The sequence below is a fragment of the Danio rerio genome, chromosome 3 (assembly GCF_049306965.1).
Source record: "Danio rerio strain Tuebingen ecotype United States chromosome 3, GRCz12tu, whole genome shotgun sequence".
Classification (NCBI taxonomy): domain Eukaryota; kingdom Metazoa; phylum Chordata; class Actinopteri; order Cypriniformes; family Danionidae; genus Danio; species Danio rerio.
Window position 1 is genome coordinate 9810810 of NC_133178.1, and position 24653 is coordinate 9835462.

General features: G+C 37.4%; 1 protein-coding gene and 1 long non-coding RNA gene across 6 annotated transcripts in view; one reads left to right on the plus strand and one right to left on the minus strand.

Moving 5' to 3' along the window:
* The window catches only part of LOC141381146 (uncharacterized), a 160386-nt gene that overhangs the window by 128139 nt on the left and 7594 nt on the right, over positions 1-24653 (minus strand). The window lies entirely within an intron of this gene.
* gpr139 (G protein-coupled receptor 139) overlaps positions 1-24653 on the plus strand; it is a 42535-nt gene that overhangs the window by 15442 nt on the left and 2440 nt on the right.

Consider the following 24653-nt stretch of genomic DNA (forward strand, 5'->3'; position numbering starts at 1 on the left):
AAAAGCGCTGTTCACACAGGCGAGGACGTTACGGAAATTTTCCGTAAAAGAGCATTCACACATCCATTCCAAAATACCGGTAAATTCTGACATCATTCACCACAAATGAGCTTTAAACGGCTGCGCTTGTATTTGTAAACATTTGACTAAATTACAAACTCTGTGGATAATCAGTATTGTGAACAACTTTCGCAGGATCACTTTCGCATGTCGAAATGTTCATAATATGTGCGTGTGCAGGCGCTCACAGGCTGTTTCACAGGCACACGAACGTAAACAAACAACGGCTTATCATAAGCATCTCATCGATGATTATTTATACAGTTGGCATTAAGAAGAACATATAAACGTGATCTGACTAACTTCTAGCAGCTAAATGTGTCTGGAAAAATATTCAAAGGCTTTTATTCTCCTAAACCGCGCGGACGTAAATGCGTCTGACAGTTGTGATTGGCTAAAGCAGACGTCTCACGTCAGCACGTTCTAGACGTGCACGCGCTTATTACGGTAATCTTCCTTCTGCATTCACACAGCGCAGCATTCCGGCAAATTGCCGATAATGTTACAACTTCTCTTTCCGGAAAATAGCCAGAACGAATTTACCGGTATTTTCAAAAAGGACCTGTTCACACATACAACCTTTCCGGAAAATTGCCGGTAATTTTCCGGAAAGGTCTGTATGTGTGAAAGGGGCTTATATCTTCTTAATGTGAATTGTCACCATTTTGGAGCACACTAGCATATAGATATCCTTAAGACTAACATACTGATACTAAAAAAAAAATTGTATTTTAATTTTACAGGAACTTTAAAAGCCTGATGTATAACGTGCACTACTTCTATAGCATAGAGAATGCACTGTATACTGTAAGCAGAGCATTAGATTTTCAATTCAGACACAGAAACAACTGTGGATTCAAGGCAAACTCAGCCATTACAATATGTTGCTGCTGTTTCGGGCCCCGGAGACCTGCACAAAAGGCAGGAGTCAGGTGGAATCAATATGCTTACGATGTTGACCACGGCTAAATGGAAATGTCAGGAAATGTGCAACCTCCAGGCTGCAGTGGATTCCTTTTGTTTGTCTAAATAAAGTCCGTTCTCAGCGGGGCATCTGAAGAGATTAACCCAGCGCAGGAGACAAAAGCAGAATGGACAGTGGAAGATGAAGGAGGAGAATAAAGAGGATTAGCAAAGTAAAACAACGAGTTGAGAGCAGGATTTGGTGAATCTGGAAGTTTTTTTTTTTTTAGCTTTTTTTTGACTGCTGTCCTTGTGACGCTCTTACACACAAGAGCAAACAAAGATACAAGTCTGCAGACCTCAACTACTGATACACAGAGACTAGATTTATAGTAGGTACAGCTGAAATAGATGACTGATCACTTCTTACATATATATAATATTTCCCTTGAAAAATGCTATTAGCTATGTTTTCTAAATCATTTATTTAATGAGATTAAAATAAACAGTTGAAAGATATTTTTCAGATCTAACTAATTTTAATTCAGAGTCAAGAATTGTGTTGAGGAGCAAACATTTAGTCTTGAAAACACTATGAATGAGTAACAAAAAACCTCTGTAGATATTCTGACTCTGACAGGTTGTTATTATTTTCCTGTCATTGTGGTTTATTAGTCGCTGCAACCAATAGCAGGACAGCAGCTACTGGGGAGGCAGGGCTAAAAATAAAGATCAGGCCCCATCTGATTGGTCTAATTTGGGTAAACAACTAATGCATAAGTGTAATTTATACACATCTGTGATATGTATGCTGGATATACTACTTTTTCAATTACAGTATTCCTGCAATATATTGTGCAGCCCAGTAATATCTAAGAGAACAATCTGCATTTAAAGTTGAAGATTAAAACAATCCAAGACAACATTCATTACCCTAAAATAATGGTAATCTTCAGAATATAGGCCCTGGTATACTTCAAGCGAAATCGAAGAGTAAACTGAAGTAGTCATTCGAACTAAATCTGGCCAAAAACAAAGCGACAGTATCTGCCAAGTTACAGCCTCCCCCAGGTCCTATTGCCTACCAGGTAACATGATTGCTTTGTGCTGCCTGCCCCAATGAGAACTGAACCATACATTCATTTCATGATTTCCGCTACATCCATTCTTCCATGGCGGGGCGCCACACCAAAATTCATTCTGCCACGGCTACATTACAGCTTTACATTTAAAACACTGAGTTATTGTTGTTGTTGCTGTTTTAATGGCGGCTTTACGCATTAAAAAGTGAATTATAACAGCGTGAACCTTTCTGTAACTGTACATTGCTTTGCCTTTCTTTCGTGCTCACAGGTGCGTGATGCGTGAGCCCAGCAAACACGACGTAGCTTTCAGTTAAGATGAACACCGTTTCCATAATTATAGGCTACTTTATTTACAGATAAAGGTCTGCGGTTCAGCATACAATGACTTTCTTGCTGGAGTTTATTGCCATTTCATTTTACTTCAGGATGCATTAATGCTGCTTTGTCGGTCTATTGGAGACACTTATATATACTCCTGGCAAATCTTATAAATGTTGGAGACATACTTGTTACATAAACGCACTAAATCGCACTTCAGCAGCGTTAATTTAAGAGTGCACAAGAAGATCTGCACTTGAGCTGCGAATATTTGAGGGCATGAAAGAAGTTTTGTGCACAAACAGAGCTAATCGGCGCACAAGCAAAGAGATTGGCATTCTCATTCTGGCATTGTCATTTCTCCATTTGTCATTGAAATAACACTATTGGTAGTTGGTAGATTTGTGCAAAAGACCTGCCGCCACAGCTGGAAAAAATCCTAGAGGAAACACTGAATTTATTTTTTAAAAATGTTTCATTGATAATTATCTAGGAGCAACATATCAAAGTCATAACATGGCATTTTTTTCATTTATTGTGAGAAGCGAACACTTTTAAATAATAAATAATCTTAAACCTGACTGAAATAAATTAATACTTCTCAAAATACACACAAACAGGAAAGGTATATCGGCATCCCTACAATATTTAACCAGATTAGAGGGGGGAAAAAAAAGGTTCTTTTCATTTCAAAAGTAATTAAGATTATTCATTATAACCTTGTTTGTGGACTTTTCGGAATAATTATCTATTTTAAAAAAACTTTGTGAAATATTTCGTTATTATGATATAAAAAATTACAGAATTAAAAAAAATAGATTTTTACTCATATAAGGGCTGCAACTAACGATTATTTTAATAATCAATTAATCTGTCTATTATTTTTTTCGATTAATTGGAATCGGATTAAAAAAAATTCATTTTCAATCCTTTATTGAAAAACAGAACTAAAATCTTTAGAAAGCGCACAAACGTTGTCCTTAAACATCCCTAAGCTGTTATAATAATAATAATAATAATAATAATAATGATAAAAGCTTAGTCGTTTTGTCCTGTTTTCAATCCAAATATCTAAAAAAATTTTAATCAAGATACATACTAGACACATGAAATAGCATAAGAAATTGTCTTCCTTTCTGAAAAAAAATCCTCCAAATTAAGTGATTGTTTGCTTAAAACAAACTAAAATATTTGCCAATGGGGTAAGAAAAATAATCTTAACGAGATATAATTTCAAACAGAAGTTAAGAAACACTTCATTTTCTCATGCCATTTTTCTTGTCTGATCTTGATTTAAGATTTTTTTGATTTTTGGACTGGAAACGAGACAATTACTTACAAATATTTTCTGCAGTGTAGCTTTACATGACAACAGAAAAATGAATGATCCAAAAAAAGTGAATGAATAAAAATGTGTATTTAGTCTTGCAATGCAAAGTAACTCTACCACCGCTGCTTTACTACTGCTATTAACCCTGTCACTGGTGAGTTTAAAAGATTCTATCTGGCCCTGGGAGTGAGTTTTGTTAGGCGATCATTATTTTAGAATGCTCACCCTTAATGTTTCCATGGCTACGCGTCATGTTTGTCACGTGACACACTGCAGCCACAATAGTGCTGTATGACAGATGTGTCCCTTTTATTGTGCTTTTCTGTTTAAATACAAAATTGCTCATCAAGTCATCAACTACCTGATATTCCAATTCACAAAAACGTATCAGTATTTATGTTGCTTAAAAGACATAAATAATCTTGATCGTGATCCATGACAAGAGATGGGCGTCGCCATGTTTACTTGCGTCCGGTCATATGCCTCATTCATAAAAGCAAAACATGGAGGATTCATCAGTTACTGCATGCAAGCAAGTGGCTGGCCAGCTGGGAGAAGAATAGACTGAACTGTTACTTTCACTACATGTATACAGTATAATGTGAATATTACACATCGGCAAATTATCCAAATTAATTGTTAGACTTCTAGACTTGTGTGTTTTACAATCTCTAAATGTATCGTTTTACGAGTACTTATGCACTAATGCATGTCTAAAACATAAAATAATCATTGGGTGGTTAAAAACAATGCACAATTGCGATAATATGACCCGTCTTTCTCTGGTTCAGCGCCAGCCAACGTGCCAAAGCTCAGACGTTTTCATGTCATGCTGCTTTTGAGAAGCAGAAAATGTTCATGGGCCAATGACATCACCACTTTGAAATGGTCTAAAGTGGCAGTTTGGATAATTTAGACAGATAATAAAAAATACTAATAGTAATAAAAAAAGATCCAAATCTAAAAGATGCACCGGGAAAGTGCTGAAAAAGCCTCATTTACTTCAGAAAAGACTCCCCAAAAAACTTCAACAGATTTATTGACTTCAACTAGTATCTTGTAAAATAGCAATAACAAAAAAAGCACAAAATACTGAATGTCAGCGACAGAATGAGATGCACAAAGAGTAAAAAAAATCTAATTCAGTTTCACAAGAAATATCCAGAAACAAGAAAGTGAAGAGGAACTCAAAGCCGTAGTTCAGACTATTGTCAGTGAACTTGGACACAAAAATAACCTTCATTATCCTGTTACTGATCCAGAAAAGAAACGGGGAGTTTGACACTGGAAAGCTTGTTTTGTGTAGCCTGTAGGAAAGACAAATCTAAAATGAGATCTCAATTGTTAGCTTTAGAAAGCAATGGCATCAAAAGGAGACACTTGTCTTCTGAATCTGAGGATTTTCTCCAGCTAAAAAGACCCCGGAAATCTCACACAAGCCACAGAAAAGCCCTCAATCTGCTCAGATTTGCTAAGGTAATAAAGTCTACCATCAAACAACAAGGATGTCACTAAGAACACAAATATGCCTTGCATAATTCATTCATTCACATTCAATTTGTAGCCTTTGGCATCGCCTGTCCGAATGCAAAACTGGGTAAGAGAATTTGACAACCTATTAATTAAAAAACTTAACGTTTAAAGTTATGACTAATGTAGTTCATTGGTCAGATAAAGCTACACTGTACAGCTCAAATGAAATAGACAAATAAAGCTAAGGTAAATCTAAGCTAAGGTCATTCTGTTTATGTGAACAACATTTAACAATTTTATATACTCTAATTTGCAACTTTGAATTCAATACAAAGGTCTTTTAATTATTTTTGTGGTGGAAAAATCTAAGAGATTCAGCTATTCACACCAGAGCCAAGTGTGTAAATTTCAACTTGCACACAGAAATATTAACGTGACAAGTTCTTAGATTTAGATTTGTAAGCTCTTAAGTGTTGCTACTGATTTATCTTCATAGTGGCTCTCTAGGACAGTTTGAACACACCAGAGATAAAACATAACACTAGAGATTTCAGACTCTGCCTGAACGCAACAACCAAAAATAATGTGCATAAACAAAGATCTTGCTGTGGGATTTAGCATTACTTTGGTGCATTTAAAGTTGCCATGAAATCTAAATTTACTACTATTTTTATATGTTTTAAATGGTTGGACAGTGCACTATTATATACAAAATATTTGCCCTGATAAACTTCAATCAAATCCCATAACCTTCTCTCCCTCTTGAAACTCACTTAGGGTGGGGCTATCAGCGGGCGTCTCGTTTCTGCTCTGAATTCATTTATTCAACAATTATTCTTCATTTTGTTAGAAATACACATCTTTAAAGAATCCAATCAATTCCCCAAAAACAAAATTCAATTCAATTCACTTTAATTGGTATAGTGCTTTTCAAAATCATTCACAATCCTATGTTTTTTCCTAATTTCAAGACCATTTCAAGTGGATGTACATCACAAAAGCAGAAATGACAATATTACCTTCAGTTTCATGGCAACTTAAAGTCTTCCAGTATGGGATTTTATTTGATTTTTTTAGCAAATCAACAAACTTATCTATATAGATATAATGAATGTATTTAAGATTTTTCATGTCATTAAATGTCAGGAGCACTCGAGTCATTGTGGTTAAAGTACTATAAAGACTTAAATTTGCTTTGTTTTGACCATCTTAAATGATGATTAAGGAATAAGCATCAATACTATATATTAGTGCTGCACGATTCTGGCTAAAATGAGAATCAAGATTTTTTTTTTTTTGCTTAAAATAAAGATCACGATTCTCTCACGATTCTGTAGATGTAAATAAAGCTTAATATGAGACTATTGTTTTTTCTTGAACATAATAAAACAACAATAATACTATTATGCGTAGGTCTACTGGTTTCTATAAATAATTCTATTCTACTTAATGTTGAATTATGTTTGAGATATATGCTTGCAATCTGTCATTGAGAACCTTATTAGACCCTTTAATTCACTGGTAAAATCAACATTATATAGTCTAGATTAGTTATACTGACACTGTAAACATTTATTTTTATGCACAACTGTGTGTTCTCTAAAAAGAAAAAAAATATCAAATGCTTGTCGCAATTATAACTCTAAAATGCGATATGATTATTTATATGATGTGCACGCTTTCAGTTTCATTTTCACTGCTAAGTGCTGTTCATACTTCACGCGCATCTCTCAAACGATCACTCTGTGCCACAAACTGAATATTATTTACAACTTAATTACCTGTTACTCACAGCATATGCAGGTTTTGTTCTTTAAAGTAGACGCTCGCACATCTATCATTAGGTAGGGGGCGCGCCCGCACAGTCAGCAGCTCACGTCACGTTTGATTTCCCAGCCGTGAATACAGCATTATATGAAGATTTGTGGGTGAATTATATCTTAAATACAATATGTGACTCTTTAAACATCATTTGGAGGTGTCCATGTCGCTGAGCAACGTGTGTGAAACAATGTGAAGACTCGTGCAGCCGCCCTTGCTTCTCTCCTGAACTTGAAAATATAATTGGCAGAACCGTAGAAATGCTGGATTAAGATCGTCTAGGGCACAGGTGTCAAACTCAGTTCCAAAAGGGCCGCAGCTCTGCACAGTTTAGTTCCAACCCTAATTAAACACACCTGACCAAACTAATTGAGTCCTTCAGGCTTGTTTGAAACCTACAGGTAAGTGTGTTGGAGCAGGGTTGGAACTAAACTGTGCAGGGCTTCGGCCCCCCAGGAATTGAGTTTGACACCCCTGGTCTTGGGGGTCGAATCGAGATCGCGATCGATTAATTGTGCATCTTTACTATATATTTTATATACGTTTTTAAAAACATTTTTGATTGTAATGTAAATTGATCATATCAATCTTAATTGTACAAATAAAATTGTGTGTACGCAACCATCATTACAACATCATTGTAAATATAATTGAAAGAAATTGACCATCCTTACAGATAAATCACCCAACACACAATGTGGAAATACAGCATTAAAGAACTGAAGGTATAAAGTAAAAGTGCGGTAAAATGAAGGAAAATTGAGCACTCGATCTAACAATTAGGACATAAATACTTCTGAAAACACAACTCAAACTCACCGTTTTGATTCAAATGAATCACATGGCATATCTCATCGACTGTAACTCATCAAAAGCCAAATCTATTTAGAAATTTGGTTAGAACATCTGCTTTATTCTTGAGTGAAATACAGGACTGTCTGTCATTTATCATTTATTTTTCAAACATTAAAGGAAGCTGACAGCTCCTCCAATCATCTATCCGACCAGCCAAACCGCACATTTAAATGTGAAATCTGACAGATTCAAAGCCAAACCATTTTCAGTGTTACATTAGTGCGTCATCCAACAACAAATGACAAGAACAAGTCTCGCAAAAGTGTACTATAACAAAACCATAACAAAACACAGATCAATGAAGGCCCTTTTTAATCTGCAATCAGGAATGAAATGAGGCAAGCAATTATGAGAAAAAAGTTTGTATAAATTAGAAATATTTATCAATGACTACATAGACCTTTTTCACAGCGGAATTGAACACCGGAAGCGCCCTTCGAAGCAGTGTATCGATATTTCCGGGTTTGCTAGGAGTCGCAGAGACATGACAGCCTCGGGACAGCGGATGACTTTCTCACGGTCAACTTTGCCATAATTTGGACAGGAAGATGTTGTTCGGTGAATGTGTAAAACTGCCTTAATAAAACAGCATTTAAAAGATGATACCGATTTGCAGAGTTTGTGCAGAAAACGTGTCTTACACAGCGTTTGCCATGTCAGGTTCCAGTAAGGTGCACAGCCAACAGCATAAAATCTGCTCATTCAAGCCATTCGTAAACTACATTAACCTGGCTATTTAACATCCAGCAGGATGAGTTTTATGTCAGTAGTCCCGTCTGTAAACTGTGCTAACCCCCTCATTCCTTTTTATTCAGAGTCAGATATAGTGAATGGCGAGGTAGCTGTACAGGCGAGTTGCTATCGGTTAATACATTACAGGTTGTTTAATGCTCGTGAGGTTTTCTCAAGTCTGGAAACACGTTAGCTCCTACTCGTGGATAATATTCATTTTTATTATTTATTTAAAGAACAGCAAATTACATTTTAAACATTAACACATTAAATAACACATTAAAGTATACTATCTTTATTATATAACTGACTAAACAAATAATTTTGCTGTCAAACCAATTAAAAAAAGAGATTTGCATTTGTATGAACTGTCTATTATTCCAAAATAATAACAATGTAGGGATAAATCATGCTTATAGATTAATGACCATGATGAGCACTTGTTTGTGGAAGGCAGATAGCTTAACTGGAGTTTTGTCTATATTATAATTACTCGTCAAAATAAACCATAGACCACCAGTCTTTAATGAAACATAATAATCTCCGCTTTGAAGTGTATACAGCATAAGAATGTACTCCCGCATAGAACTTGAAACGGCATTCAACCCCCTTTAATATTGTCATCCATGATTTTCCCTGTCCTTCGTCTTTCGGGAGATCATTAAAGTAAGAGTGTCGTTTTTGAGTTGGAGCAGCCGGGAACGCAGCAATCACAGCGCTGAGATGACCCTGCCATTCTTTCTTGCTCCGTCACATTGAAACCGGATGTTGTGGTACACTGCTTCGCTTACCGGAACCAGGAAGTGTGAAAAAGGCCTATTGGAAGCATTATCCGTTTAGTTAAAAATTACCCTAACCACCTCTGAAATCTTATCCACAGTTTGAGGTCCTAAAACCAGGACCCACTCCTCTCTCCTTTATCCAAGGTTACCATACCGTCAGAATCTTGTACCAGCCCATATCTATAGTATGCTTCAGGTTACATGTATAGTATATGAATAGGTAGTAAAGTTAGATTATCGCACTGATGTGAATTTCCAAAAAACTTGACGTTGACCAAGGTTGCAAGTTCCATCATTACAATTTTAGTTCAGCAATTTGGCGTTTTCCAAATCAGTCACTTCAATGAACATTCATAGACTGCTTCACAAATGTGTGCAGTTGCACCTATACTTCTAGAGCTGTAGTTAGAAGCAGAGATCATGCTTATGAAATAAAAACTAATTGTAATACGACACTATGAAACCACAACCTATTTGCTCATGCTTATTGAACAATGAATTCATTATCTGTTAAGCATTAACTCTACATTAATAAACGTTAGTAAGCAGTTTATAACTGCAGCTACAAATGCTCTATTCTTGACTTATAAGCACCTATATAATGTGTTTAATGATCGTATTTTCATACTTAGTAAATGATTTATATTTCATTACTAAATTAAGTATTGCATTATTTACAAACCAGTTGTATTTATGAGTAGTTGAGGGTTTTTAGGATCATTCAAAATGAGTTAGTAAACGATTAATAAACTATTAAAATCAACATTTATATATCTTATTATTTAGGCATATACTAATAGTCAACTAATATGTTAATAAATGCTTTATTAATTCAACTTCATGCAGTTTTGTGACCTAATCTAAAGTGAGGACTGTTTATGTTTTATAAATGCTTTATAAATGACTATTACAGGCTCAGATTCGAATGAACAATAATCCTTGCAATCTTTTCTAAAAAGTAAAATGACTGTAAAGTTTAAACATTGCTGAATAACAGGAGTGTCAAAATACGACATAAAACTGGATAAAACAACAACAACAATATAATAATGTAACAATATAATAAGCTGTAATGTTTAAACTCTACAGTGAATTCATTTTAGATTAGATTGCAAAGATTTATTTTTCATTTGAAGTACAGTTTCATTTGTGTATCTTTAAATAAATAGGTAGGAATAATGTCGTTTTTCCTGTTTAGAACTTAACTGAGCCTTTATTTGTCATTTATAAGGGATTTATAGGGCATAAATAGTCAGGTCACAAAACTAGATGAAGTTGAGGTAATAAAGCATTTATTAATATACATAATAACCATTAATACGGTATATGCCTGAAAAAAAGACATAAACGTTGATTTCAATAGTTTATTAATCATTTACTAACTCATTCTGAATGATCCTTAAAAACCCTCAACTACTCTTAATTACAAATGGCTTGTAAATAATGTGATACTTAATTTAGTAATGAAAAATAAATCATTAACTAAGTATGAAATTAGAATTGTTAAACACATTATATAGGTGCTTATAAGTCAAGAATAGAGCATTTGTAGCTGCAGTTATAAACTGCTTACTAACGCTTATTAATATAGAGTTAAGGCTTAACAGATAATGAATTCACTATTTGCTAATGCTTAATAAATTATTTATAGTGTGTAGTTATTTTAAAGTGTTACCTAATTTGTAAATAATTCACAATCACATTTATTTATGTAGCACCAGACATTTCAATCCACTGTATGTCCACACATGTAGCAAGATGACAATAAAGCTCAACTTGACTTGACACACGGGAACTGGAAAGTCAGTTCAAGCACACGTCGCATGTATAGTAGATCATTTGGTCATTTCATGGAGATGAAGAATTTGCATGCTCATTTGCACACTATATCCACTCTCCATACTGCTGAAACAGGAGTAGCATATGCCATTCACATAACCACACAGTTGAAACTAAAATCTGTGGCTCTGAAAAAGCAACCTCCGAGCACTCAGAGAGCAATTCTCCAAGGACTACTATGTTTACGTGTGCGTTGGACTGTGTGAGGGTAAGAGAAAGACAGCTTTGATTGCTTCGCAGTTTGTTCAGAAAAAGGTAAAAGAACCTCCATTAGTCTGTCATAATCAAGAGATGCGAGTACACAAATCAAAGCTATCCGTCTGTGTTTCTATACGTCTCTAAAAGGAGGCTCATGTGGCTGAGATTGCAAGTCTTTATGCAAATGTGGACGTGCAGGTTTGAAGCTGGAGTCTTTGTAATTTGCAATCAGCTGATGTTCTGAAAGTGTGAAGTGCGATTCTCCAGACACCTGACTGGCATATGTAATCCAATCCCATCTATATTAGCAGCCCGAATGACTGTCAGGCTGAAAGAGACGAACCACGGGTGCAAAACACTTTGAAGTAGGCCTGCGCAATATATCGTTTCAGCATCGATAACACAATCTGCTAAGGGTGTCACGATCCTCCAAATCCACGATTCGATTACATTTTCGATTCTAAAGGCACGATTCGATTCGATTTTCGATTATGAATAATTAATTAATTAATGACGAATTAATTATTTGTAGCCTACCGTTTAAACTACCTGACCTGCATGGTCTTTGTTTTACCCATAAACAAATCATACAGTAAATGAATAAAGGCAAGATACACACATAATTACCACCTGTCAATCACTTTTTCTGCGGGACTCGTGAATAGGCAGTGATCTGTGTCGTTATAATGCCGTCGGTAAAAAAGACGCACAACCAACAGGAGGAACCAGCCAACAGTATCTGAGGTGTTCGCTTAAATGACTAAGTACAAGTGAGTGAAAGATTGAAGCAGTCCTCTGACTGCCTGGACCTGCTGTCTTGAGCGCATGGCTGTGTGTGCGTCTGTGTCTGTGTGGTCACGTGATGTGCATTTTCAGAGGTAGAGAGGAAGGAGGGCTGCTCAGAAATGCTACACGCCACTGTGGATGTCAAATCGTTGTCGTTCTAAAATGCCATTTAAAAACAAAGACAGTGTAAACAGGGCCTGAGTGTGTACTTTTTGCAAGTGGATTTGCAACGGGGGCGGGTGGAGGATCGCGATGCCGGTGTTGTCTGTCGGACGAACCGTACGTAATACATACATAGCAGAGCTTGCAAAACTGTGTTTTTTTTGTCGACAACACGAACGTTGTCAACATAACTCACTGGAAATCCAAAATGCTTACACACCGGCGACTTCATTGATAGAGGAGAGTGTTTAAGTTCTGTCGACGGGTCTCCAGCGTCTGCAGTATAACAAGCACTTCAACAAGCCTGTTTTTTTCCCGCTTGGCAAGCCAAGCCAAGCTGACGTGACGTGGCATGGCAGCATCGACGATTCTATTTTTTGATTCGATAATCGAAATTGAGCATAAATTGATCGATTTCGATTAAAAATCGAAATCGTGACACCACTACAATCTACATATTTGCAATAGTCACATAGCAATATCTGCAATGTGGAGTCTGAATCATAGTTGACCTGCAGGGGCTTCAGAATTGCATTTAATTGATATGATTTATGCAACAACAAGAAAAAAAACAAAAAAAAAACAAGCTGGCCTTCTTTATGTAGCTTATACTCAATGGTGCTCAATTTGCTACTAGTATTTAACACATCAAGATCGCCTGTGCCAGCAATCGGAATAAAGGATTCGACTCAAAAGAGCAGAGAAAGTAAATCGAATATGTATACCTTACCAATTATATAGTTTAAAAGAGAATAAACCTCTTATAAATTAATCACTTATGTAAGATAGATTATTGATCTGGGTTAAATTTACTTGGAATGTTTTGTTTCTAGTCCAAAAGTAAAAAGATTAATTAATTTAAATTTTTTTTTTTTACTATCCCCACTAAGGTGGTGCGATTTTGGGGAAAATATCTAATTGCGCTTTTTAATTTATTTTACAGAAATTGCAATTTCGATTTTGATTTGCAATTTAATTTTGTAGCTTCAGATTAATATTCGTAGCTTCAAACTGTTAAAATGCATTGAGTGTTTGTCAAAAAGAGGAACTGAAAAGATAACCAACTCCAACTTCTATTCAAATTTGTTTATAAATATTCAGAAATAACTCACTACTGTTTTCTCTAGAGAAAAATTTGTGTTTAATGGCGTTAGTTATCTCCTGATGCCTTCGTGATTTTTTTCATATGGTGTAATAGCTGCAAACAACACTCAAACTGTACTTTGCTGTTGCTAGCTACTAAATCAGTGTTTTCAGGGTTCAACGCTAAGGATATTTTCTACTGACCCGATTAGACCAGTGGTTCAGATTGTTACTTGCCTTGCCAAAATTTTCACTGGCCTCACCAAAAAAAATAAAAAAATAGCTAATTCTTAGCCACATATTTTAAATAATAAGTCAAAAATAATGCCTGAGAATCTAGCCTTTAAATATTTTAAATATGTTAAAATATTCAGCAGTAAAATAAAGCAGTATGGAAATTGTGCAGGTATTTTATTGCAAAACAAAAGGTGGCTGACTTAAAAGTGACAGAAAACTATGCAAAACATTTTTTCATCGTGTTGAACCCATGTAAATATGTTTCCACAACGTTAGAAACAGACGTTTTCTTTTAGCCTCATAATGTAATGTTGCCGTCTCTTCACTGTACTGGTTTTTACCAGGTTGTGGAAAAAAATTATGTGCTCACAACATCTGATCCGATAAAAGGAACCAAAAAGCAATATGGTGTTTACGACTTCATAGAAAAGGCAACATTCAAGACTTAAAAGCACAAATTGTTTCTCGATTCTAAGACTTTATATATGCATGCAATTAACAAATAGTTGCAGGCAAATTAAAATTTTGTGTCAAGGCAGCACTGGCCTGATCGGGCCAGCATTCTCTCTACTGTCCCGAACATCCCTCATGCTGGCCCTGGGCCATGGGGCAATCCTTATTGTTGAGCCCTGGTTTCTCAACTGGTGGGTCACGCAGTGTGTGGTCAAAAAAACAAAAGTTTATTTTTTTTACTTATTTTGCTTATATCTGACTTACATTTTATGCACAAGAGAGCATGAAACCTTCTAAATTAAAACAACATTTAGAAACCAAACACCCTGGTTGCATCACAAAAGTCCCTAACATTTTCATGTTCAAAACAAGTACAGGCACTCCGCGCATCTTACTTTGTTCACCCTGTAGCAAAGGCCAAGAAAGCCCACACATTAGCAGAAGAGCAAATAACTAGTGATTATTATAAAAATGGTTGTAATTATTTTAATCATTTTACTTTAATTTGCTGGTTTGTTCTGTTTAACAGGATCAGAGTTCGTTAATGGTAACTGAACTTTTCCTTACCCTAACCACTGTTTACAGTATTAGATGTTTTCACTCTGTAATATTACTATAATTTGATGCATTTTGTTAAATGACAGCAATAAAGTATTGTTTATTTGTAAGCCTTGATGATTTTCTTATGATTTATCTGTCACTACTTGTGTGTGTATCCATGTTACATGAGGATGTAGATGTGGAGAGTGGGGGTGGGGGTTGTGGTGGATGTTGTGGATGAAAGTAAAGAGCGGGGGTGGGGATAGAGGGATGGCAGAGGGCTATCATGGACGAAAGTGAAGAGCGGGAAGGGATGTTGCAGACCAAAGAGGGTTGGGGAGTCACGGAAGAAAGTGAAATTGAACAGCAGACAGGGGAGCAGGGTTGTTGAGGAGGGGGATCAGTAAAATGAGGTGCCAAATCAGATTTTAGAGGTGCTGGATGCGGATCCGGCACAAATTAAGCCCTGGGTGTTCTGCATAGTGCAATCACACAATTCTAATTGAGTTGAACAAAAGTGTGCTCACTCAATTGTATAGTAAAACTGTCACACAAAGATGGCAGTCACGCATTTGCTCTGGATGGGCAAATGAAATTATATAATACATATATATTTCATATTGCGATTAGCTAACAGCAACGTTTCAAATCGCAATTGCTATTCAATTAAAATCGCACAGCCCTTCCCTATTGACAGATCATTTTAATCGTTTTAAGGGGATAAAAAAAAAAATCTTAAATTTAACTTATTTCTTCTAAAGGTGAAAATAAAACTTCAGAATCTTTTTGATATTTGGACTAGAAATGAGACAAAGCAAAATTAAGGGTTTGTTTGCATAGTAATTATTAAATTTCTTTACCCAACTTTGTATTCTGTTGTTGCCCGTTTCTGTGTGTTCATGTTATCAGTCCGCCATTCGTGTACTGTATAATTGCTCATTCACGTTGTTTACGGGGTTTGGATGAGGAAATAAATTAACTGAAGGAAATAAACTGAAAATAAATGTTTAACAGTGTCAGTATAATTCAAGGGTTTAGATTTGCTCGCCATTGGTGGGGACATACATCCTTAAAGCTGCATTGAAGAGCACAAACTCGGTTTTGAGCTTTTAAAAACATGAAAAGTACTTAATAATATAAGATAAACACTTAATACAAATAACAATCACGTCCCATGCTGCAAAAGTCAATTTACATGATTGTACTGCAGTCAGGCTTTAAGAAGGTATACATTTAGAGAAATTTAGAGGTGTGTGATGCAATTCAACTGTTTTATCCCGATTATTGTTTCTCATAATCACGGAGGCCAAAATTGAAAGCGAATTTAGATTAATTGCAGAGCCTTAGTTAATAGTATTACAGTGAACTTATAATGAACTTGACTTAATGCACATGTATGTTACTAAGGGTCGATAAAATTATTGGTAGGGACATTATTGGGGATATTGGTGGGGACACGTCCCCTGCATCCAAGCCAATTCTGCACCCTCAGTATAACTACTCTAGCCTATGTAACATTGAATATAATACAAGCAGGAATTTATCTGATAATGACAAATGTCTCATTTTACCAGTGGAAAAAACATTTCCAATAATGTTGTTAATGACAGATTGCAATCAAATGTCTCAAATATAATATTGTTACTTCAGAATTATGAATAGTCATCCATCGTAACTAGTCTATACAAACTTTTGCATTTTAACCAAGTAGACCTATATACATATGCCTAATATTATAGTTTTTTCCCATATGTTTAAGAACAACAACAACCACCGCCTACTCTTATTAACCTTTATTTTACATTTACAATATCATAAGAAAATTATCATTTTTTTAAACAAAAAAATTTTGCCAAAATTGTTCAGCCCTAGTCTTCATGCAGTATGCATCAATCCACATGGCAGCTAATTAGATACAGTTTGGAGATGATAGAAAAACTTTTGGTGAATTATAACTTTTATAGGTTAACAAACCCTAGAACATTTCCTGTGGTCCTTTATAAAAGGTTTTACCCTCAAAGCGTCCTCTACCGCAGTGTTAAATTGTTTGGCTTTAAATAAAGGCGTTGCTTTTGTGTGCACGCTCTTCTTTTTTTTATCATCACAGTAAGAGGTCATGACAATCACTGGTTATTTCTTCGGCCTGTACATCTCACGCCGCCTGTGCATGAGTAACAAACAATACAGGTTTGAATGCAAGGGAAGCGGTTAAAGGTTTGGAAGAGGAAAAGGTGGACAGTAGGGGGTCTGTGCATCCTTGGGCCTTTCTCCTGTGTCATTGTGACATGAACACAGAGCACTGGATAAGCACCAGCGTTTGGATGAAATTGTGCACACGTTGCTGCCACTCGCTCAGTTTTATTGAAGGTCGCAGTGGGACAAACGGTAAAAACTGTGAGGAAAACAGACAGGAAGGGTAGTCTGGGAAGGTTAAGTTGTGTTATGTAATATCTGCACGTGTTTTTACTGCATGTGCGTGAATTAGTGTCTTAACGATTGCATGCGTGTAAAAAAACAAGGGCAGCTTGATGGAAAAGAGATTTAGGATTATTCCAAGGGTCCAAGGAATAACAACGCTTGTCATGCACATCTCGTCAGGAAAACCTGGCTCTGTTACAAGTAAATCTGCTCTAAAGGCCAGAGGGCGCTCTCATGCAAAATGGCAAATACGCCACAAAGAAGAGATGGAGGAAATCAAAGAGAGCAGAAGACTGCTCTTTGATTGATTCAATGTGATGATCACAACTACAAGATCACACAATATGATTTATCTCAAACACTCGACTGAAGTTATGAGGGGAATTAGGAGTAAAAAGTTATCGAATGTGGTATTTTCACATGCTTTCAGATGTAGCAGCAACAAAGAGTCATAGATTACAGAGAAGTGACACAATCAGCTGTCAAACCATAGAATGACTTTCTTTAATCTCAGGAATGAAAATTGTACTGAAATGTACACAATCTTTGGCTCTAAGTAGTATATGATGCTCCATTAGAAAGCAGCTGCTGGAGATTTACAGTTGATTACAGAACAGGCTTTACTGGCAAAATACAAGTAGGTATCCATGCAGCCTGGAGATGTCCAAGTGGGAGGGATTACACCGCAAGTGGGTTGGGTGACCTCCAAGCAAGAGGAATGGGTTTAGGTGGTGTAGGTGGAGCAGATAATAATAAAGCATATCAGGTTACTGTAAGGTTGGGTTTAGGATTGGGGTAAATGTAGACATTTATAAAAGCACAATATTGGACTTTGTGTGAGGTACAAGATGTTAAGTAAAAACCCCAGGTTTGTACAACCCACTTGGAGCTCAAGTCCCATCCACTTGGAGCTGACTCCCCTCTTCGTTTACACCCTTCTTCCAAAATGTGCGTAAAAAATAATCTTTGCTCAAGCAGCAAGAAAACTAACTCGAAATTGGCTACAGCTCGAACTCCCAACAAAATCTGAATGGTTGAATTTTGCATCTTCAAAATATTGAGAGGATGACTTTTTTTATTAAAACTACAGATGGACAAATACCTGCAATATTGGGAGAATGGATTGTACTTATGCCTTTACACTGTGTAAACTGATCTTTATAAGTATTTGTTAATGTGACCTTTAAAGAAAATAAGTGACCAGTCAACTGTTCATTGAAGTTCTGATTTTGTTACATTTTATTTTTTTTTTTTTTTAGGAACTGAGCTCCTACGGCAGGGCTATTCAATTGGCGGCCCCCGAGGCAATTTGTTCCGGCCCTCCAAACAGTGCGACCCAGACATCAAAAATAAATTTAGTTCAGTCGAAAAACAGCCACTATAGTTATGAAGTGAAGTGCGTCTGTTTAATATAGCACGAGCTGCATTTGAAGGCTGCACAGAGCTTGAGTCACCATAAGCGAGTGGCACGGGCAGCCGAAAAACTTTTGGAAGTGTTTGTAGAAAAGGTATTTTGTACAGTGCACTGATATCGTTAATAGGGAAGGAACAATTAGCCAATTTCACTATTAACTGGGCTTTAATACATCACAGTTAATTACTCGTAAAGGCTTCTTTAAGCCGCATGGAATGAAACGAAACTGCTGCAGTTTACCAAAGTTATGCCAAGTTGCCAACTGTGCACTATTTTAAATTTCAATATGTACACTGATGCCTCATTCACACACGTCAAGGCTTCCCATTCACGTTGAATGGGTGACGTCAGGCGTTGCCGAACTGCATTGTGGATCCTTCGGCACCGCTTCAGAGGCGTTGCTCGCTGCAGACGTTAGGACTAGCTTAACTTTAAGCGCTGACGGAAGCTTCAGCCAATCAGATCCCAGTATGTAAATACACCTGCTAGACGGTGGCCTATTGCTGACTGAATTTCATTGGCTGACGCTGCTGTGATGATCGCTTTAGCCCCAACTTCAGACACACCTTCAGTCAAGCGTTGACGCTGAAGCCCCGTGTGAATGGGGCGTGAGGCTAATATGCACGCACACGAATGAACTACAGCAACGGCCGTTCCCATATCACGCCTTTTCTGCTTGCAAGTTTGTAATTTCTAATGTAGGAATAGATGCCAATATGCACACACAAGCGGGGCGACATCTCACGGCGAGAGTTGTGCGTGCCTTTCAGTGCAAACAAAAGATATGTTTGACGAATTATTATTAAAGTGATTATGTACTGTATGTATGAACGCAGATGGCAACAACAGTTATTCTAAATAACTTCCCTAATATAAAGCTTGAATTTACATTAGACGTGAAATCATGATTATTCTTCAGACTATATAATCGTACAACCAAACTCTATCATTGTTGCATCCATAATTGTTATGCAGTTCAAAACATAACATATGAATGTGTCTGAATGTAAAAGAAGCCTACTTCAGCAATGCATTGTTTTTGTGGTGCTCTGAAATACAACATTTGAATGTTTGTATAAAAAAAAGAAAAAAAAAGTCTATTGTACAAGGCACTGACTTTTATGTAGTTTTAAAATAAAATAAATCAACATTAAAGCCAACGTGAGTGTCTTAAGGGGCAAAAATCCAGCATATGAGTTCTTATATGCAGTTGTGTCATCACTCAAATAGCAAGTCATATCTCTCCCGCCTTTCTTTTGGGATGCTTTACATCAGGGGTCTCAAACTCGCGGCCCGCGGGCCATTTGCGGCCCTCAGTGCAATATTTTGTGGCCCGCGCCGACCGCTGTACACTGACAGAATCAGTCCACACTACGCCGGAGTTCTCAAACGCTGAAAACGGATCGTTTCGAAAACGCTGGAGAGGCCGTTTTCATTCTGAAACGCTGCTGCTTCGTCTCAGTGTGGATGGGGAAAGACGGAGACATCTGAAAACGGAGGCGGAGCTGCAGACATTCGCCTCTCTGATTGGGGCTTTTCCTCAATATTAAGTAGCCTAACACACAGTTCAGTCCTGAATCTTCTCCGTGTAAGTTCAGACTTCGCAAGTTTGATCAAGGCTGCATCTCTTCTTCTCAGTTTGATATGGAAAGCAGACTATACCGAGGACACGCGTCAATCTTCACAGGGAACAGTGTACTTTATAACTTCATTCACATCACCCTGGCTACGTTGTTTCCCTTTCTCAACAATAAAATGTAAACTTGATATAAGGAACTGCCTATTTTTATTTTAATATTAACAACTAAACAGACAGCAGAAATGTTGAGGCGTCGTGCTGCATATATGAGCGTCATCTTCACTGTGTGGATATTTATAACAAAACGGAGCCGATAACAACTGCCTCCTTTCAATTTCAGTGAAAATACGAAACACAGCCTCTCTTTTGCTGAATATCAGTTTTAATAAACGATAATGGCCATTATAAAAGTATAACATACAATAAGTTTATACATTATAGGAAATAAAGGCAAGCGATCAGTCAATATACAGAATGCAGGCTACGTGGTTACATTAATCATTAAATTATCTTTGCGCTCAGCCAAAACACGTTACCTAAGAAAAAGTAATAGATTCCAATGCCCAAAGTCAGGGAATATGTCGTTAGATAAAGACAACAAGATGAATGAAATATCACGTTTAATAAATATAGTGAGATTAGATCCAGCGGGAGATGCTTGATGAGAAGTCTGACTAGCACAGCTCTCATCTGGGTAGACAGGCTGCAGCGCTTGCCAAAGTGTGTGTGTGTGGTCACGTGATGTGCGTTTTCAGCGTTTTGGTGTGGACGGAGAGCAGTTCAGAAACGCTGGGTAAAACGCGAGTGTGGACGCGGATCGTTTTCATTCTAAAACGCCATTTTAAAACTAAAACGCACTAGTGTAAACGGGGCCTGACAGAATCAGCGGAGCGGGGAGAGCGAGCGCTCCCCGCTCCGCTGATTCTATCCGTACACAGCGGTCACTGGCATTCCCCGCCCGCCGTGTAAACAAAGGGGCGGGGATGCCGGTGACGTCACCACGCACCCCGCCCCTTTGTTAGACGCTGTAACGGGCGGGAAGTGTTAGGAGGGAACTCGCGCCGGCCCCAGAACCAAGGTAAGCTGTTCCCGCCCCTGCCTGCCACTTAGCTACCTATCTGCAGCCTGCCACCTACCTAGCTACAGCCTGCATCTTATATATATTATAGGTAGATACAGACTGGCACAGACTGATGTGACTGGAGTGGGGTGGGGGTGTTTTATTTATACATATATACGCCTTTCTTTTAGGTGAGGGAATGGGAGTTTTGAGTGTGTGAGAAGTGTGTGAGAAGTTATTCTCCACCTTGAACTTCAATAAGTCAAAGTACAGGTCTAGACTTAATGATGATCATCTTCAAGCCATACTGAGGGTCTCAACTGCTTCCGCTCTAAAGCCAAATGTGGTTCAGATTTGTTAGAAGAAGCGCTGTCAAGTCTCTGGCAGCAAGAAGTAGGCAAAAGATGCCATGTTCAGAAGAACTGTTCATAATCTTCATTCAATGTTCTATTAATGTTCAGGACACTTCATGTTCAGAAGAAATAATTAAAACTGTTAATAATGACATTTGAGGACTTTTTTTTTGTGAAATCCCTTATGCGGCCCAGCCTCACCCAGACTTTGCCTCCTGCAGCCCCCAGGTAAATTGAGTTTGAGACCCCTGCTTTACATGAACTGGCCCCCATGACAAACTAATTGAATAGCCCTGACCTACAGTTTATACTGCTCCGTTAATTCTTCTTCTTCTCTAAAATTAATCAGATTTTTTTAAGGGTTATTTTTGGCCTTTTTGCCTTTATTGGATAGGACAGTATTGAGACAGGAAGTGAAGTTGGAGAAAGAGAGAGAGAGAGAGAAGGGGGTAGGTTAGGGAAATGTCCTAGAGCCGGGATTCGAACTCGGGACACCCTGACATGGTACTGCAGCATATGTCGGCGCGCTAACCACTAGGCTATTACACCACTATGAATTGCATTTTTGATGGTCTAAACATGCTTGAAAACTCACAAAACTTTGTGCGCGCCAAGTGACAAAAATTTACATTTGTTTTCAGGTTTCTAAAGTGGGTTTGGAAAAATGGCTCAACAGCGCCACTTATGCACAATTAACAAAGTGATCCCGAGCTACATTTCACGCATGCATAGAATTCTTCAGTTTTCACCAAAGGGCGTGTCTGGGGCGGACTGACAAATTTCAGTGTTTCGCCATGGAAGAGAAAGTACTTCACTCAGGCAAACAATGTCTGATTTGCCTGAAAATTCACAGGCTCGATGAGATTCCTCTCCTGAACACATCTATATGCCAATATAGAGTCAAAGTCATAGCAAGTCATATGAGTGCATACACAAAAGCCTGAGAGCAGAAGCAATCCTTGGCTTATGAGGACCAGGAGCTTACTTGACATATAGGCAGGTGTGTTTGATAAGGGTTTCAAGAGAAATCTGCAGGAAGGTAGATCTCCATGAACAGGGTGGTGTATGAGAGTTTAAGTGAGCATAGGAATGGACATGCATTTTAATGCATTTAAATATATATTCAGAGTATGGATTTGAATGCATGCAAGTAATTTAAAAGGCAAAATCTGTGAATGTGCATGTTTAAGTATGTATGTGGATTTGAAAGTCTGTATTAATGAATGCATTTTTGTGTTGATATACTAAATAAAAACTTGGTAACTTGGATGTGGTGAATGCATGCATGAGCATGATTGTGCATGTAAATTTATAGGTATGAATGAATTTGTTTAACTGTAATAAGTGCATGCATGTAGTCGGAATGTAAAAGAATTCTGAACAGTTAAAATGTCAGAGAGTACTTAAAGGGCCATGAAACCCCCTCATTTCAGCAGGGTGTTTTCACACCTCTACTTTGGAAAAAGTCAGAAAAGTGGGCGTGTCCAGCTCCGTTTAGGGGGGAGTGTCTGAGACAGAAAAAGAGGCATGGTGTGGGAGTGTCTATTTGGGCACGCGCTGACTTTCAGAGTCAAAACACACACACACACACACACACAGGGGATAAAGTGACTGTGTTTACATGGACATCTGTAGTCAAATTATTAAATGGTGGACTTTAACTGCAGTTTGGCTCTTTCATTCAGGGAATTCATTCATGTCCCTCGCGACAAACGAGATATTTTATTCGAGGAACTGCTCGTGTATTTTTCATGCAATGTTTGATACCGCACGGCGAATGAGAGAAAAAAAAAACCTCAGCATTTCCCGGAAACTTAGACGCACTCCGCAGGTAGTGTCAGAAAGCCGCGTGTGTTATTCCGGTCACAAAATGCGGTGAAAATCCTACACGAGGTTAAAGTTTGGTTGTAGTGCTAACATGTTTACACTCCGTGCAATAGTTTGTTCGATACGAACAAACTGAATAAACAAAGAGCACTGGTCGCTCACTTACCAAATCTGCAGAGACAGGACAATCACCAGCAACTAGAGCCGCATCTTTATTAAGAGGAGACTACAAGCGAATCTGGATCTCAGCGTTTGCAGATGAGAACAGTTCTCAGGTAAACAATAATACTCCTTAGACACGAAAGTTATTGTTGTCGAGCGTCGCGTACACTGTTAATCCACACGTGACTCCAGCTGAGCTCTCACAGAGAGAAAATGAAAACAAAACTTAAATGGCAGCAAACTATAAAAGCAACACTTCACGCTTGCTTTGCCAACACAACGTGGCGTCTCTGTGGCGTAAACACAGTGACACTAATGAATATTAATGAAGTTGCACAATAGAGCGCGCTGATTGGTTTGAAACAGGCCTTACTCATGCATTAATGCAACACACTGTAAGACGTAATAAGACACACTCTGACACAGACGCCCAGTCTGCACGCTGGAATACAACGCTATTATGATATTACCGTGACGCAGCTTCAAAAATTAGTTTCAAACCGGAAGTAAAAACGACCAATTTACACTTTTTAGTGAAATATGTGTGTCCTAATAGTGTTTTTAGCAGTTTGGGGACACATATACGACTGTCAACAGCTAAAAAAAAAAAAGTGTTTTGGTGTTTCATGACCCTTTATAGTGATAGTTCACCCAAAAGTAAAAGTTATGTCATGATTTACTCATCTTCTACTTGTTCTAAAGCTGCATTTCATTATTCAGTTAAACACAAAAGAACATTTTGAGGCAAGCAGGAATCCTCTAAGCATCGACTTCAATAGTGTTAATATTAGATATTTGTCGGCAACTGATATGCAGGTCAAAAATGTTCACATAAATGATCAAATTATGGCTGTACTCAAAAAACAAATGTTGCAAAGTAGAATACTGAGCTGAACTTTTACTTAAAAGTACGGATTTAAATAAAATACTAAAAAGTCAAAATGACAAAAAAAAAGCTGCTATGAATGCATGCATAAGATGCCGTTTATGTCAGATCTGTGATGTATGTATGCAATATTATGAGCGTTTCCAGAGGAAGATGAGTAGCTTATAATATTGTCTTCAATTACTTTCATAACTATCCAGCGCAATATTACATGAATCATTCTAACACCCATAAGTTTAACACAGAAGCATTTTTATGTATGTGCCATTATCCTGCCAAACAACACTCTCGCCCACC